General features: G+C 37.5%; 1 protein-coding gene and 1 long non-coding RNA gene across 4 annotated transcripts in view; one reads left to right on the top strand and one right to left on the bottom strand.

The window, feature by feature from the left end:
- STAC (SH3 and cysteine rich domain) overlaps positions 1–18,856 on the bottom strand; it is a 155,187-nt gene that overhangs the window by 109,633 nt on the left and 26,698 nt on the right. The gene's annotated exons all lie outside the window — the stretch shown is intronic.
- The window catches only part of LOC143657451 (uncharacterized), a 167,873-nt gene that overhangs the window by 8,999 nt on the left and 140,018 nt on the right, over positions 1–18,856 (top strand). For both annotated transcript variants that reach the window (XR_013162856.1, XR_013162855.1), the window contains exon 2: positions 9,821–9,988. This is a non-coding gene — a long non-coding RNA (uncharacterized LOC143657451). The remainder of the gene's footprint in view (positions 1–9,820; positions 9,989–18,856) is intronic.

Consider the following 18,856-nt stretch of genomic DNA (forward strand, 5'->3'; position numbering starts at 1 on the left):
AGAATGGCCATTATCAACAAAACAGAAAATGACAAGTGCTGGAGAGGATGCGGAGAAAGAGGCACACTTATCCACTGTTGGTGGGAATGTCAAATGGTGCAACCATTGTGGAAGGCAGTTTGGCGGTTCCTCAAAAAGCTGAATATAGAATTGCCATACGACCCAGCAATACCATTGCTGGGAATATACTCAAAGGACTTAAGGGCAAAGACACAAACGGACATTTGCACACCAATGTTTATAGCAGCGTTATTTACAATTGCAAAGAGATGGAAACAGCCGAAATCTCCATCAACAGAAGAGTGGCCAAACAAACTGTGGTATATACATACGATGGAATACTATGCAGCTTTAAGACAGGATAAACTTATGAAGCATGTAATAACATGGATGGACCTAGAGAACATTATGCTGAGTGAGTCTAGCCAAAAACTAAAGGACAAATACTGTATGGTCCCACTGATGTGAACAGACATTCGAGAATAAATTTGGAATATGTCCTTGATAACAGAGTCCAGCAGGAGGTAGAAACAGGGTAAGATAATGGCCAATTGGAGTTGAAGGGATACAGACGGTGTAACAGGACTAGATACAAAAACTCAAAAATGGACAGCACAATAATACCTAATCGTAAAGTAATCATGTTAAAACACTGAATGAAGCTGCATCTGAGCTATAGGTTTTTATTTTGTTTTGTTTTGTTTTGTTTTGATTTGATTTTACTATTATTACTTTTATTTTTTTCTCTATACTAACATTCTATATCTTTTTCGGTTGTATTGCTAGTTCTTCTAAACCGATGCAAATGTACTAAGAAACGATGATCATGCATCTATATGATGATGTTAAGAATGAATGATTGCATATGTAGAATGGTATGATCTCTAAATGTTGGGTTAATTTCTTTTTTTCCGTTAATTAAAAAAAAAAGATAAGGGATAATTGGAGCTGAAGGGATACAGACTGTACAACGGGACTGGATATAAAAACTCAGAAATGGACAGCACAATACTACCCAATTGTAATGCAATTATGTTAAAATACTGAATGAAGCTGCATGTGAGGTATAGGTTTTTTTTGTTTTGTTTTTTTTCTTTCTATTATTGTTTTAATTCTTATTCTGTTGTCTTTTTATTTCTTTTTCTAAATCGATGCAAATGTACTAAGAAATGATGAATATGCAACTATGTGATGTTATTAAGAATTACTGATTGTACATGTAGATTGGAATGATTTCTAATTGTTTTGTTAATTCTTTTTTTAATTAATTAAAAAAAACTAAAAAAAAAAAAGAAATACTAAAGGGAGCACTAGAGTCAGATACAAAAAGACAGGAGAGAGAGGTATGGAGAAGAGTGTAGAAAGAAGGAAAATCAGATATGATATATATAATACAAAAGGCAAAATGGTAGAGGAAAATATTATCCAAACAGTAATAACACTAAATGTCAATGGACTGAATTCCCCAATCAAAAGACATAGATTGGCAGAATGGATTAAAAAACAGGATCCTTCTATATGCTGTCTACAGGAAACACATCTTAGACTGAAAGATAAACATAGGTTGAAAGTGAAAGGTTGGGAAAAGATATTTCATGCAAATAACAACCAGAAAATAGCAGGAGTGGCTATACTAATATCCAACAAGTTAGACTTCAAATGTAAAACAGTTAAAAGAGACAAAGAAGGACACTATATACTAATAAAAGGAACAATTAAACAAGAAGACATAACAATCATAAATATTTATGCACCGAACCAGAATGCCCCAAAATACGTGAGGAATACACTGCAAACACTGAAAAGGGAAATAGACACAAATACCATAATAGTTGGAGACTTCAATTCCCCACTCTCATCAATGGACAGAACATCTAGACAGAGGATCAATAAAGAAATAGAGAATCTGAATATTACTATAAAGGAGCTAGACTTAACAGACATTTATAGGACATTACATCCCACAACAGCAGGATACACCTTTTTCTCAAGTGCTCATGGATCATTCTCAAAGATAGACCATATGCTGGGTCACAAAGCAAGTCTTAACAAATTTAAAAAGATTGAAATCATACACAACACTTTCTCGGATCATAAAGGAATGAAGTTGGAAATCAATAATAGGCGGAATGCCAGAAAATTCACAAATACCTGGAGGCTCAACAACACACTCTTAAACAACAAGTGGGTCAAAGAAGAAATTGCAAGAGAAATTAGTAAATACCTTGAGGCAAATGAAAATGAAAACACAACATATCAAAACTTATGGGATGCAGCAAAGGCAGTGCTAAGAGGGAAATTTATTGCCCTAAATGCCTATATCAGAAAAGAAGAAAAGGCAAAAATGCAGGAATTAACTGTTCAATTGGAAGAACTGGAGAAAGAACAGCAAACTAATCCCAAAGCAAGCAAAAGGAAAGAAATAACAAAGATTAGAGCAGAAATAAATGAAATTGAAAACATGAAAACAATAGAGAAAATCAATAAGGCCAGAAGTTGGTTCTATGAGAAAATCAGTAAGATTGATGGGCCCTTAGCAAGATTGACAAAAAGAAGAAGAGAGAGGGTGCAAATAAATAAGATCAGAAATGGAAGAGGAGACATAACTACTGACCTCACAGAAATAAAGGAGGTAATAACAGGATACTATGAACAACTTTACGCTAATAAATACAACAATTTAGATGAAATGGATGGGTTCCTGGAAAGACATGAACAACCAACTTTGACTCAAGAAGACATAGATGACCTCAACAAACCAATCACAAGTAAAGAAATTGCATCAGTCATTCAAAAGCTTCCCAAAAAGAAAAGTCCAGGACCAGACGGCTTCACATCTGAATTCTATCAAACATTCCAGAAAGAATTAGTACCAACTCTCCTCAAACTCTTCAAAAAAATTGAAGCGGAGGGAAAACTACCTAATTCATTCTATGAAGCCAACATCACCCTCATACCAAAACCAGGCAAAGATATTACAAAAAAAGAAAACTACAGACCAATCTCTCTAATGAATATAGATGCAAAAATCCTCAATAAAATTCTAGCAGATTGTATCCAACAACACATTAAAAGAATTATACATCATGACCAAGTAGGATTCATCCCAGGTATGCAAGGATGGTTCAACATAAGAAAATCAATTAATGTAATACACCATATCAACAAAGCAAAGCAGAAAAATCACATGATCATCTCAATTGATGCAGAGAAGGCATTTGACAAGATTCAACATCCTTTCCTGTTGAAAACACTTCAAAAGATAGGAATACAAGGGAACTTCCTTAAAATGATAGAGGGAATATATGAAAAACCCACAGCTAATGTCATCCTGAATGGAGAAAAATTGAAAACTTTCCCCCTAAGATCAGGAACAAGACAAGGATGTCCACTATCACCACTATTTTTCAACACTGTGTTGGAGGTTCTAGCCAGAGCAATTAGACAAGAAAAAGAAATACAAGGCATCAAAATTGGAAAGGAAGAAGTAAAACTATCACTGTTTGCAGACGACATGATACTATACATTGAACACCCGGAAAAATCCACAACAAAGCTACTAGAGCTAATAAATGAGTACAGCAAAGTAGCAGGTTACAAGATCAACATTCAAAAATCTGTAGCATTTCTATACACTAGCAATGAACAAGCGGAGGGGGAAATCAAGAAACAAATCCCATTTACAATTGCAACTAAAAGAATAAAATACCTAGGAATAAATTTAACTAAAGAGACAAAAAACCTGTATAAAGAAAACTACAAAAAACTACTAAAAGAAAGCACAGAAGACCTAAATAGATGGAAGGGCATACCGTGTTCATGGATTGGAAGACTAAATATAGTTAAGATGTCAATCCTACCTAAATTGATTTACAGATTCAATGCAATACCAATCAAAATCCCAACAACTTATTTTTCAGAAACAGAAAAACCAATAAGCAAATTTATCTGGAAGGGTAGGGTGCCCCGAATTGCTAAAAACATCTTGAGGAAAAAAAACGAAGCTGGAGGTCTTGCACTGCCTGACTTTAAGGCATATTATGAAGCCACAGTGGTCAAAACAGCATGGTATTGGCATAAAGATAGATATATCGATCAATGGAATTGAATAGAGTGCTCAGATATAGACCCTCTCATCTATGGACATTTGATCTTTGATAAGGCAGTCAAGCCAAATCGCCTGGGACAGAGCAGTCTCTTCAATAAATGGTGCCTAGAGAACTGGATATCCATATGCAAAAGAATGAAAGAAGACCCATATCTCACACCCTACACAAAAGTTAACTCAAAATGGATCAAAGATCTAAACATTAGGTCTAAGACCATAAAACAGTTAGAGGAAAATGTAGGGAGATATCTTATGAATCTTACGATTGGAGGCAGTTTTATGGACCTTAATCCTAAAGCAAGAGCACTGAAGAAGGAAATAAATAAATGGGAACTCCTCAAAATTAAACACTTTTGTGCATCAAAGAACTTCATCAAGAAAGTAGAAAGACAGCCTACGCAATGGGAATCAATATTTGGAAACGACATATCAGATAAAGGTCTAGTATCCAGAATTTATAAAGAGATTGTTCAACTCAACAACAAAAAGGCAGCCAATCCAATTACAAAATGGGAAAAAGACTTGAACAGACACCTACCAGAAGAAGAAACACGGATGGCCAAGAGGCACATGAAGAGATGCTCAATGTCCCTGGCCATTAGAGAAATGCAAATCAAAACCACAATGAGATATCATCTCACACCCACCAGAATGGCCATTATCAACAAAACAGAAAATGACAAGTGCTGGAGAGGATGCGGTGAAAGAGGCACACTTATCCACTGTTGGTGGAAATGTCAAATGGTGCAACCACTGTGGAAGGCATTTTGGCGGTTCCTCAAAAAGCTGAATATAGAATTGCCATATGACCCAGCAATACCATTGCTGGGAATCTACTCAAAGGAATTAAGGGCAAAAACTCAAACGGACATTTGCACACCAATGTTTATAGCAGCGTTATTTACAATTGCAAAGAGATGGAAACAGCCAAAATGTCCATCAACAGAAGAGTGGCTAAACAAACTGTGGTATATACATACGATGGAATATTATGCAGCTTTAAGGCAGGATAAACTTATGAAGCATGTAATAACATGGATGGACCTAGAGAATATTATGCTGAGTGAGTCCACCCAAAAACTAAAGGACAAATACTGTATGGTCCCACTGATGTGAACGGACATTCGAGAATAAACTTGAAATATGTCATTGGTAATAGAGTCCAGCAGTAGTTAGAAACAGGGTAAGATAATGGGTAATTGAAGCTGAGGGATACAGACTGTGCAACAGGAATAGATACAAAAACTCAAAAATGGACAGCACAATAATACCTAATTGTAAAGTAATCATGTTAAAACACTGAATGAAGCTGCATCCGAGCTATAGGTTTTTGTTTTGTTTTGTTTTGTTCTTACTATTATTACTTTTATTTTTTTTTCTCTATATTAACATTCTATATCTTTTTCGGTTGTATTGCTAGTTCTTCTAAACCGATGCAAATGTACTAAGAAACGATGATCATGCATCTATGTGATGATGTTAAGAATTACTGATTGCATATGTAGAATGGAATGATTTCTAAATGTTGCGTTAGTTAATTTTTTTAATTAATAAAAAAATGTAAAAAAAAAAAAAAAAGAGTCCACAAAGGGACAGGGGAAGAACTAATATTCCTAAAAAGCCAATATGAAAACATAAAAGAAAGCAGACAGAAATAAGACAGGAATGTGAAAGAGAGCCAATCAGAATCCTTAAAATAAAAATATATACTCTGAGAAAAATTTATAAGCTCAATATGCAGAATAGAATATGAACTGGACACATTACAGGAGAATCAGTGAATTAAAAAATAATACTAGGGAATTTCCCAGAACCTAGGTATAAAAAAAAGAAAAGATGTAATAATAATTAAAAGACATAAAGGGTAGATTGAAAGATTCCAATATGGGTGTAAAATCAGTTATGGTGGGGTAGGGCGCAGGGAAATAGAGGAGAAGCAATATTTGAAGTGTCAGTGTTGAAAAATGACATGAGTCTCAAGACTCAAGTCAAACCAACATTCAGACACTTCCTAGTGGACATCGAGAATAAGGGAAATAAAGGTCTATGCTCACTGTCAAAAAAAAAAAAAAATAAGTTAGTGGAACAGAATAGTAAGTTAGTGGTTAATGGTATTGCCCACAAGGAAGTTTAAATAAGTATCAACTGTTTGCACTACATAACATGACATTAGAATATGTGAGGCAAAACTGTTAAAACGGTGAAAAGATATGAATCAGTAGTGAAATACTTTGACTGATTTCTTTCAATCTATGATAAACTCAACCTTGTGAAAGTATGAAGTATATGAACAATTGAATTTTAATGTTGATTTAATAGAAATTATTAAACTCGTTACACTTTCGTAAATGCATTTTCTCTTCAAGTGCCCATGAAGCATCCACCAAAATACTTTATAAAGGAATCTTCAAAGAATTCCTCAAAATAGACTATAATGCAGGTTGTATTCTATGAAACATGAAGCTATAGAACAAGAATTTTAAAACCAAAATGGACATAACAACATTAAAACACCTAAAGTGTTGGAAATTAACCGCATCTCTTCATTTAGTATGTGTACATATCATACACACACGTCTGCTTCCATTCAGAATACTCAGAAAATACTGAGAATTAAAATTATAAATATTTGAGATGTAATCACAGTTGTATTAGATTGATATTAAAGCCACAAAGGGTTTTTTAAAGAATGAAAATTTTGAGTTACATACTTCGTTGAGTTGGTGTAAGGAACCCAAGAGAAGAGTTGAATAGCAATGTCATTGTCAGGGTCATGTGTCAACTTGGCCAGGTGGTGGTGCCTGTTTGTCTGGTTGGGCAAGTGCTGCATTCACAACTGATTCCATTTGTAATTAGCCAAGGGGAGTGTCTTCTGCAATAAGTGATGTTTAATCTAATCACTGGAAAGTTTTTAAGGAGGATTCAGAAGACACACTCTTCTTCCTGCTTGGGCAAGCAAGCCTCTCCTGTGGAGTTCGTTCATTGGAGGCATGAACTTCCCAGCCTGACCTTTGGGTTTTGCACTCTATGTCCCCATGGTTACATTAGACACTTCTGTACATTTTATATCTACGGGTATTTCCTGCTGATTCTGTTTCTCTAGAGAACCCTAGCTAATACAAGCAGCAAGGACACATTTGTGAAGACATTTTTAAATATTTCATTATGGGCATATAGAAAGACCTGAATAAAAAGAAAAGCATGCTACATTTGTGAATGATACAACCTAGCATTTTCACTATATTGATTCCCTCCAAATCAGTGTAAAAATTCAATGTAACTACAACAGGATATTTTGAACAAATTAATACAGTTGAACTGTAAATCTAAACATGAATGAATAAACATAATAAATGAAAATGTAAATCTTTGGCACCTCGGGTAAAGGAGAATTTTGAAAATAAGATCTAGCAATTGCACACCACAAAAGAGAATATTGGTGGCTTCTACAATATTAAGATGAGAATTTCTCACAAGTGCTTGACAATTATCTGTGATATGAATGAAAAATAAACATCCAAAAATGGAGGGTGGGCCATGGTGGTTCAGCAGGCAGAGTTCTTGCCTGCCATGCTGGAGACCTGGGTTTGATTCCCTGTCCATGCAAACAAGCAAAAAATGAAGATGGTTGGTATGGCTTGTGGCTGGGGATTTCTGTTTGAGTTATAAAGCTGTAGATACAGTGAAATGGTGGGGATCAATATTTAAGATTTCAATTAAAATTGAGTAGATAATGACAACTTTCTTTCATGCATAAATTCTGTACCTGGAGTAAATAAGAACTCTAGAGAGGCAGTTTTGCTTATTCTCACTGGAAGTAAAGCCCCTTTGTACACAGTTTGTTTTGTTCACTTCTGTATCGCCAGTGTGATGGTTAGGCTCTGGTGTCAATTTGGCCAAATGATTATGTCCAGTTGTTTAGTCAGGCAAGTACTGGACTGACTGTTGCTGCAAAAATATTTTGAGGCTGGCTGATAAACTGGAAGGCTGGTGTATTAAATCATCTGTCAGTTGATTGATCTGCGGCTGATTACCTCTGCAATCAACTAAGGTGTGCCTCCCACAATGATACAATCCGATTAGTTAAAGGCTTTTAAGGTAGAAGAGAGATATTTTTATTGCTTCTTCAGTCAGCAAGCCTCTCCTATGGAGTTTGTCCAAAGCCTTCATTGGAGCTGCCAGCTTCACAGCCTGCCCTGCAGATTTTGGACTCTTCCCTTCTCATGTTGTGTGAGACACCTTTATAAATCTCATATTTACGGATATCTCCTGTTGGTTCTGTTTCTCTAGAGAACCTTAAAACAGCCAGTATATGGAGCTATATTGCCCAACACAGAACCACTCATTACATGTAGCTACTGAGCAGTTAGAATGTGAACTGAAGTGTGCTATAAGATAAAATATGCATCTGATTTGGAAGACAAAGTGAAAAAAAGAAAAAAGTATGTAAAATATCTCAATAGGAATTTTTTTATATTGTCTACACAATGACATGATAATATGTTGGATATATGGGTTAAATAAAAAGATTAAACTTCACCTTTCTTTTCATTTTTATTAATGTAGTGACTAGAAAATTAAAACTTATACATGTGACTCATTATATCTTTCTTGGACAATACCTGTCTAGAACAATGACTTGCATATTGCAGGGAGACTAAAATATGTTGAACAAAAGAATGAATGAGTGAATTTTTTCAAGGGAGTGTTTTAATCCATTCACTTTCTACTTCCATTGTTCAGTCTTATGTCCCTATATGTAACTCGACATGTTCTACCAATTGGCTGACTTATTGTGGGGAGTGGCTTCAGTGGGGAGGGCTCATTTAACAGTTCTCAAATGAAAAAGAATGGTGAACAGAACACTTTTGTCTGGAAACAGCTTTTATTTATGAAGCAGTTACTGCATGGAAGATAATTTATATACACTCCTCCATTAAACCCGCCCTACAACCCTATGAGGGATTTTTAGCCCCATTTGTAGATGATGACACTGAGGGTCAAAGTGATCAAGGTCATGTCGCTGCTAAGTGGGGAAGCCAGAAACCAGTCTTATTAATTCTAAGCCAAATATTTATAGCTAGCCAAATCTGTCCACATCTCTCCATCTATACGTTCTGGATTTCAGCCAAAATTGACCAATTGCATGCACTTTCTTGGCTTGGAACTTTTGTTCATGCTTTTCCTCTGTCTAGGAACATCATTTTACCCCTCCAGGAAGCTACTGACTATACCGATATTTATAACAATTGGAACTGATTTTATTATTTTTTGTTTGTTTGTTCCTTGTCCATGTCTCCATTAAAATGTGTACTCCATAAGGGCAGCCAGGTGTTTTGTCCTGTTTGCTATGGAGACCTCAACAACTAGTATTGAAATGTCTGGTACTCAGGAAGGACCAAATAGATATTTGCTGCTTGGATCAATGAGATATCTATCATTCCAATCAGAAAACACCGGTCAGGCTTCCCCTGATCTTGCCTGTCTCTGTAGGGCTATGTATCATTGGCATGGCAATTATCCAACGTCTACTCCCCATTTCTCTTTTTCTTATAAAACATCAGGTTTGCTTGGAACAGCAGTGAGTACAGCTTTCTTTGCAGCTGGAATAGCTATATGGCACAATTCTGGCCAATGAAATACATGCCTGATAAAAGAGGGAAGACTTGATTGGACTTGTCTTTTTCTCTTTCCTTCTCATACTGAACATAGGCATGACATCTAAAGCTACATCAGCCCCCTTGCAATCAAGCAGCAATAAGCAAAGGGACAGAAGCTAACAGCCCAAAGGGGGAAGAGCAGAAGCAAGGAAGATCCTGATGGCTTTGCTGAATAGCTGAATCAAGGCCAGCAACTTCCCACCTCCAGACTTCTTGCTATGTGAGAAAAACAAACCCATATTTGTTTAGTTTAGTAAATTGGGTTTTCTGTTACTTTTAGCCAAAATTATCTCTAATCTGTATAGCTGATATCTTTAACTGCTTTAGTACAGATATGCTATGCTCCCAAGATCTTTTTTACAAGTCTAAAATATTACTGTGTAAAAGTAAAGCCATGCAAAATTTTGAAATATGAAGAAACTTAGAGAGCTGGACAGCCCACAATAAACAGTGGGACCAGGAATCAAATCTAGGCCTCCCAAACTTCAAAATCCTTATACCTGGCCTGTGTTGCCTCATTACAGGGTCTATGGGCTGTCTGCAAAATTAATATTCCTTGGCCTCTCATCACTGCTCCTTGAAGAATTTGCCCTGGAAGAACACTCTTTCCTGGGCTTAGCTGCCATGGTCTCACTTCTTAGAATTGAGGTGCAACTTTGTTGGCAAAATATTACCTGCCTTTTCCAGGTAGTTCTGTAAGAGCCACTTTAGGATATTCCCCAGCCACAGCCTTCGATTCAAGTTGTTCTCTGAACCTGAGAGGTTCTGTGTGTTTGAGGGCAATCAAGGAGCTCAGTATAGCTGGAGCAAACAGAAAGAGGGAGTGGAGCAGGTAAGGGATCAGATAAGGTTGCACATGCAGTCACGATCATATAGGATATCATGGGCTTTGGTGAGGACTTTGAATTTATTCTCAGTGTGACGGCAAGCCATGGCTTGACTCTGAGTCATGTGTATAGTAAAAGAATTACTGGCTAATGTGTTGAGAAATGGAAAGGAATGGGTGAGTTCTGAGCGTATTTTGAAACTAGATCTACCAGGAATTTTTAGTAGATTGGATATAGTGTGTGAGATAAAGAGGGTAACCAAGGATGCGTCCAAGGGCCTAAGCATTTGTCATGTGAGAAGCTGCCATTTATTTTCTCAGATGATGGGCTGTGGGAAGAAGCATGTCTGTGGTAGGAGGGGATAGATATTGGGATATTGCTTTTGATGAGTTGATTTTGAGATGATACTTAGACATCCATGTGAAGATGTGCTTAAATTGAGTTTAAGTCCCCTATTTACAGTGCTAAACATCCCAACTAATTTTATAAGCCTGAGGCCAGAGGGGCAAGGTATTAAGTGAATCGTATGGGCTATGATAAATGTTTGATGATGAAGACAAAGGACACTCAGTAATTACAAATAAACAACGTAAGGTTTTAGTTTTTCAAATTCAATTTGCTGCTGAACCCATTAGTATGCTACAAAAAGGACGGGTGCTTTTGTTTGGTCAATTGTCTCAGTCTGAAAAATGTACTGATTCTATTTTAACGCTGATCATAAAGAGAGCCATTTCCCTTTAAAATCTTCTCCAAAGCAAACAAACAAAAAATGCACAAACGCACTTATAAACATCGTTGCCATGCCACCACAGCAATGTAATCAGTGGCAAAGGGTTCCGGGCTGCTGATTGCTCAAAATGGTCAAGCTGACTGGATCTGAATCCTGGTTTTGATTCCTAATAGCTCTGTTAATCTCTTTGTAAATGGAAAATGTAGGCTATTGAGATAATTCAAAGAGATAATCCCCATAAATCTCTTAGCACAGAGTCTAGAATACAGTATCAATCCAATAAACATTAGCTATTATTACTTGCACTCACAGAAACATGTAATACAGACATACACATCTGAACACACATCTTCACTCATATGCACTGATAAACATATTATGCACCCACACAAGTAAATCTACATATGCGGTTCATGCTCGCATGAAACTGCCTTTCATTTCCACACTCTTGCATGGTCTGCATTACTGCCTTTGCACTTGATAACATTCATGTTTAAAGCTTTTCAAGATGGAAGGATTATTTTCTCTTCTTCCAAAAGCTGGCTATTTCTACCTATGCCTGCCATGGTTCATGGCTGTTCCCCTGAATGAGTGACAAATACTCTCAGCAAATCACCTTCCCTAAAAATAGACCTCCCCAGATGATTTTCAGCTTCAATTCTCATTTCCATACATCTTCAGAAAGAAAAGAAAATTCCTCATTTTAGGAACTTAACCTATTACGAGCAATGTAACTCAATGAAAATGAATAGACCTTTCAAGTTCTGCAAAATGCCCTAGTTTTGCCTCATCTGTTTGTTGGATTTATATAAAATAGAAATGTAAGACTGACAGATCTCTTCAGACGCTGCCAGTTGAATGTTCATTCTGTTTGGCTTTATGAAGCAATTTATCTGGAGTATTTTACCTTGATACTCTTACGCATGGCTTGCCTTCTATAGTTCTTCCCCTAAAATGTACGTGAAAGGATTGAGTGGATACAAAATACCTTTCAAGTTACAGTCACTATAAAGAGTCAGAGGAAATGCTCTTAGTACTATAAGACAACTACACAATTGATGGACGCAATATTCCAAGAGTTCACTCAGTTTATATCATCCACACTGTTGGAATGCATGTTTATGCACAAAAACAAAACAACAAAATGAAACCAAGACTCAAAGAATGCATTCTATAGGAGCACATGGATACTCTATAAGGGTACACAACCACTGTTAGCTCAGTGCTAAAGGAGCCTGAGCATGAATTCTATTTACCTACTTACCACACAGTGATGCATAAATCAACTAAATTCTGATTTGGACCACTCTGCCCCAATGGTTTGTATTGGAAAGGTGTGTTCAATCAACAGCTTAATAACAAAATCATTAACAGCTCCTTCAAAGCCTGCCATTGGCAGTTATTCTGGATTTTCAAACTGGAGAATACTGAATCTGGAAGGCTACAGAAAATGTTTCAAATATATATTAATACGCTTCTACATGCTACTCAGTAAAATTAGGGACATTGACTTTTGCAAATTTAATGGTAGTGACCTTGATATCATTATCTGGCCAGTGGCACCTTCTCTTTAAGCCATTGCTGTTGTTCTCATCTTCATCTATATTTCCAACTACAGTATATGATGTAAGTGAACCATAGTATCCTGTAATCTTCATTGTGCTCTGGGGTGGGTCCCACAAGATTGATAAATACACAATCACACAATAATTTAGGTGCCTATGATTGCAAGTATCAGGAAACCCAGATTAAACCTCACTTAAACAATAAAGATATCATCTTATATGCTAACATCAAAAAAATCCTAATGTGGGGAGACTCTAGGCATGATTAACTCTGCAGCAGAATGATACCACCGAGGACTCAGGTTCTTACCATCATTTTCCTTGGCCTTCCTCATCCCAATTTTAAAACTGGCTTCCCTTATGGTCAAAAAGTGACTGCCTGGTTAGAGACCTGGGTTCGATTACTGGAGCTTGCCCATGCCAAAATAAGGGGGGTGGGGGTGGGATTTGCCTATTGGCAAATACTCAGTAGCAGAAGAATAATGGATGTCTTCCTTGTGTCTGTTCTTGTCACCCTGAAAAACCTTTCCTAAAAACTTGCTGGAAGGCTTCCTTCAAGTTTCATTGCCCAGAACTGTAACACATGATTTTTCTAAACCAATCAACTGGCAAAGAGAATGAAACCACCATGATTGGCCTAAATTAATCAGGATTTGTCTCTTTGGTGTTTGGATGGTGTGGTGGTTGGACGCTGTAAATACCCTTTCTAGGGTATGTTCTTAAATTTAATCTATTTCTGTGCAGGTAAACCCATTGTAAGTAGGATCTTTTGATGAGGTTACTTCAGTTGTGACCCACCTCATTCAGGATGGATCTCAATCTTCTTGCCGGAGTCCTTTATAAATGAAATTGATACCGGGGTGGGGAGGGAGGAGAGAGAGAGAAGAGAGATTGAAAGAGAGAGAGTCACAGAAGCAAGAAGCTGAAAGAAATGAAACCTTGAAGAGAATGGAGAGACCAGCAGACATCGCCATGTACCTTGCCATGTGGCAGAGGATTGCCAGCAGCCAGCCTTTAGGAAGAAAGTATCATGATGACGATGCCTTGATTTGAACATTTTCCTGGACTCTAATCATAAGCAAATACATTCCTATTGCTTAAGCCAAACCATTTTATGGTGTTGCTTTGAGCAGCCCAGGAAGTTAAAATGGGCAAAGATCAGTATTTCCTGAAGACCATGGTCACGTAGAGAAGTATGGATACTAAGGCAATATTAGTGTTTATTAGAAAGGAGATACATGGCTACAGGGTAGGCAACCAACACTGTCTGCTAAACATACTAAAGAAGTGAGAGATGGAGGAGGAAGGGGAGGATGAGAAGGGGAAGAAAATGACAAGCATTTAGGGGAGCAGGAGTGCATGTCTCCTGGATGGGATAATCATGCCCTTGATGAAGCGAATGTTATGGGAAAGGTAATGCAATAGTCATTACAGTGATTATGTTATGCTATACGAGACTCCATACTAGCAGATTGAAGTGAATTTTTCTTTTTGCCCTTCAAGAAGCTACCACGTTGTAAGAGGAGGGGACCACAAGGCAAGGACTTGAGGGTGGCCTCTAGCTGCTGAGAGCATCCCTGTTTGGCTGCTAATAAGAAAACAGGAGCCTCAGCCACACAGCTAGCTGCAAAGAAATGCATCTTCCAATAAACAGTGGGTTTGGAAGAGGATCCAAAGCCTCAGATAAGATTGCAGCCCTGGTGAAAATCTCAATTTCACCCTAAGCAGTGGAGCCAGCCAATCCATATCCAGACTCTTGACCCACAAATACTCTGAGATAATACATTTGTGTGGTTTCAAGCTGCTAAGTTTGTGGTAATTTACTATGCAGCAAGAGATAACTAATACTACCACTTTGGACTGTAAGGTGAGTAGAAATTAACTACTTTGTGACAAGCCACTGAACTTTGGGGATTCATAGCAGTGTATGCTACTTTAACTATGTATATTGGCATCAACAAAATTGCTCATTTAAAAGTAGTAGAAGACCTTTCAGATGTTCAGTGACCACCCCTCTGGAGATCTAGCCATGGAAGCAGTCTCCTGAAGCTGGCCTGCAGCATGCCTGTACCTACTAATTAAATGGAATTCTGAACAGTTATAATAGATTAGTAGTCACCCCCAAATTATAGAACTTCTCATTTACGGAACCTGGCTTGTTCCAATTAATTAGAATCTGGGCCCAATACATAAAGCATATTACCTCTGAAAACCATCAGGACTGTCTATCATATTTATGCTGTAAGAAAGCCTGGTATTTCTGGCAGGTTTAAGCTTTTTTTTTTTATAAAACCAGCATTGCCAACAGCTAATCTACCCAAATAGGGAACTAAGACACAATCCAGCCTGTTTTAGCCTTCAATTGTCACATAAAATATTTAATAGACCCAATGGCTCGCATTTATGTGAACATGTATAATGTAGCAGGTATTGTGTGAGTAATCTATATGTACTTTCTCATTTAATGCTACCACTATCCTGAAAAGGAAGTAATCTCAATCCTGTTTTATTGATGAGGAACCTAAAATTTACAGAATCTAAACAGTGCAACTAATATCAGAGCTTCTGAAGGGCAGAGCCAGGAATCAAACGTAAATCTATGTGACTCATTCATCCATATTTGAATTCATTTGCCACTCATCCAAAATTCCAAAATTCAACTTCCAGGTATCTGTTATGGAAAGATAAGACCCACCAGCCTCAAAGATTGCAAAGTCTAGAGCAGGTATAGGTAAACTTTCTATGTAAAGAGCCAGATAATAAATATTTTAGGCTTTGAGAGTTATATGGTTTCTGTTACAACTACTCAACTCTGTGGTTATAGCAGGAAAGCAAGCCACTGACATATGTAAATGATTGGGCATGGCTGTGTCCCAATAAAACTTCATTAATCAAAACAGTTTGGATTTGACTCACAGGCCATAGTTTGCCAACCTCTGGTCTGGAGGGAAGTCTGACACATTATATAAAACATCCTAGTAAGCGCAAAAAGCTATGCACACAGGAGCAGAGAAGAACCCACACTATGGAAGCTGTAGTGGACAGCCCAGATTCTGTCTTTTGCTGTATTGTTGGTGGCTGACCTTTCTTGGTTGAAGGGAGCTTTCTTGTTCAAGGTCATGCCCCCTCCCTGGAGTGGGTATAGGTCCCACCCTCTTACCTCAATTTGGAATAACTCTAAAAGGTAATCCCACCTCCATCCAGCACTCCTCATGGAAACTTATCCTGCCCAATCCTGCTTTTCTTGGTCCTTCCCAGGGCTTATTCTCAAGGGCATCTCTCAGTAAACTCCCTGCATGCAAATCTTCATCTCAGAGTCTGTGTCCAGAGAAGCAGATCTAAGATAGGTTATTTAACCCAGCACTGCCAGCTGGGGAGAAGGGCTGATGGTTGAGTAAAGTTTTCCTGAACAAAGATGATTTTTAAAGAATTACTAAGACCATGCTAGTGGAGAAGGTAAAAAGTAGATGGAGAAATGGAAAAGAGTCTTCTTGTCAGAAGGAAGAGCAAAGACAAAGATATGGAAGCAAGAAACACATGATGGATTCAAGGAACCATGCAAAGTTCATGGTGGTTGGAGTGTGACAGGTGGCTAATGAACTAGCAGAATATGCAGCTGAAAGGGAGGCAAGGGCTAGATCATGCAAGGCCTTGGAAGAGCCAGAAGTAACTGTCTTAGAGCAGCCACAAGTGGTGAGGAGGACCCCATTCCCACTTTCTGGCCATGAAATAGTACTAGAAACAACTTCTAGTGTAGAGAGTTGTGGGGAGCTGTGTGTCTCGGGGAGAGTCTGGCCTCAGTGAACCACCAGAAGAAGGAACTGTGAAGGCTCTCAGAACATGAGGGAGTGTGGTTATGATGTTTAAGGTTCTAGAGGACATAGTGGAAGGCTGGGTAGTCTGGGATAGTAAGTGAAGTGTAGTAAATTCCAGTAAGAATGGAGACAAGCTAGAAGGGAGAATGGAAGGCATACGGGGTTTGGCTCTTGGGGTTAAGCAAGGATGGAACTGAAGTAAGGCCTATAGCTTGATATGGGGCTGCTTCTTCAGGGAAGCCCTAGATGGGGCCTCAACCAGAGTAAGGAACCTGGCAATACTCACCATTGGTGGCCTGCTATGTGGGTGCTGTGGCTTTGCTAGGGTAGTTACCATTAAATGGACTGGAGCTTTAGGAACCAAGAAGGAGGAGGTCAGGGCTAGGGGGTGTGGATAGGGGATACAAGGATGGAGAGGAACGGTGTGACGGCACCCAGAGATGGTTTCTCCCGAAACCTAGCAAGTCCTCTGAAACATGTTCCATGCTTTCCTTATTCGTGGCTTTTAAAATAAAAAAGTAATATAAAATCTTAAAAAGTTTTCAGATATTATGGATGTTTTTATAATAATGAAACAAAATTATATCATCTCTACCACCAATCTTAGTGCTCTCCACAGAAACAATCGATAACAATTTGGTGTGTTTAATTCCAGAGCAATTTCTCTTTATTTGTTAACATATACTCACTTTTTTTTTTTTTAGCATATGCTTACTTTTACTTGGGAATTTCTACCTATCCATCCAACCACCCATCTATTACTTATATACTTTTTACATAAATGGAATTACCAGATACATTTTGCTCTGTGGCTTCCTTTTTCCAAGTCAGATTATAGGCATCTATATAGATCTGTGCTGTTAATATTTTTCCATACTATGGATATAATTATTGTTGTGTCATGGTTATAATATTGATGAAAATTTGAGGCTGTTCTAATTTTTCTTATTACAAGCACTGCTGCAATGAACATTATAATTCATATCTTTGGATGAATGGGGCATTTAATAAGAGTAATATAATAAAAACTAGTATTTGTGGGTGCTTCTATGTGTTGGGCATTGTGCTAAGTGGTTTACAAGTGTAATCTCATTTAGTTCTCACAATAACCCTTTGAAGTAGGTTCCACTGATCTCAACATAAGATGAAGAGACTGAGGCTTAGAGAGGTTACTTAACTTGCCACTAAATCTCGGAGAAGCATGGTGGATGAGCTTGCTAATTTTCATTAAAAAGCCCAGTTGGGATTTGACTGAACTAATTTGAATTTAATAATTTAGTTAGGACAAATTGACATCTTTACAACATCGAGTCTTTGCATCTAGAAAACCATTTATTTAGATCTCCTTATTTGTCTTTCCGTAATGTTTAAATGTTCCTTCACATTGGACCTACACAAACATATTCCTAGTTATGTCTCAAATGTTGGTGTAAAGAAGATCAATGGATTTTGTGTTTTGAATTTTAAGTTGGTTCCATATGGAATGCTCTTAGTAGTCATAAAATTTTCAATTGATTATCTTAGACTTTAACATTCAATGCTAATGGCACTTGTCGCTGCATTTTCAAATAATTACACTTATTTTCCCTGTCCTGGGGCTTCCAGAGCAACATTGAGGAACACAGCTTAAAGAGTGCCTCTTTGTCTTGGTCCCAAAAGGGAACTCCTGATTCACTGCTACATGGGAGGGTTGCTACAAGTTTTTCTAGTGGATAGCCATCAACAAGTAAATAAATCCTAGCCAATCAGGAATTCTTTAAAATTAAGAATTTGAATTGCTTATGCATCAGTAGAGTCATACGCTTTCTCTTTTGTTTTCTGTTGTGCTTTACGTTAGGCTGCCCTTGTTCTCTTGGGGAACACCCTCCTTGGTTATTAGAAATTCATTTTTAATAAACTGCTGGTTTTGCTAAGGCTTTATCCAGGATTTAATTTGTATCTATGTTCTTCAGGGAAAAATGCTGATGGTTTTCTTTTTCAGAGTCATTCTAATGACTTTATTTTGGATTCCAGGTTCAATGTATTTTTCCCCTCAGAATTTGAAGGAGTGGTATCCTCCTTAATTTTACATTCAGTCTGATGCCCTCTGATTCTCATTATAAGAAGGGCACTTGTTTTTTTATTCCTGGAAACTTTAAGGTTTTTCTTTAT

This window comes from Tamandua tetradactyla, chromosome 15, assembly GCF_023851605.1.
Source record: "Tamandua tetradactyla isolate mTamTet1 chromosome 15, mTamTet1.pri, whole genome shotgun sequence".
In the NCBI taxonomy this organism is placed as follows: Eukaryota; Metazoa; Chordata; class Mammalia; order Pilosa; family Myrmecophagidae; genus Tamandua; species Tamandua tetradactyla.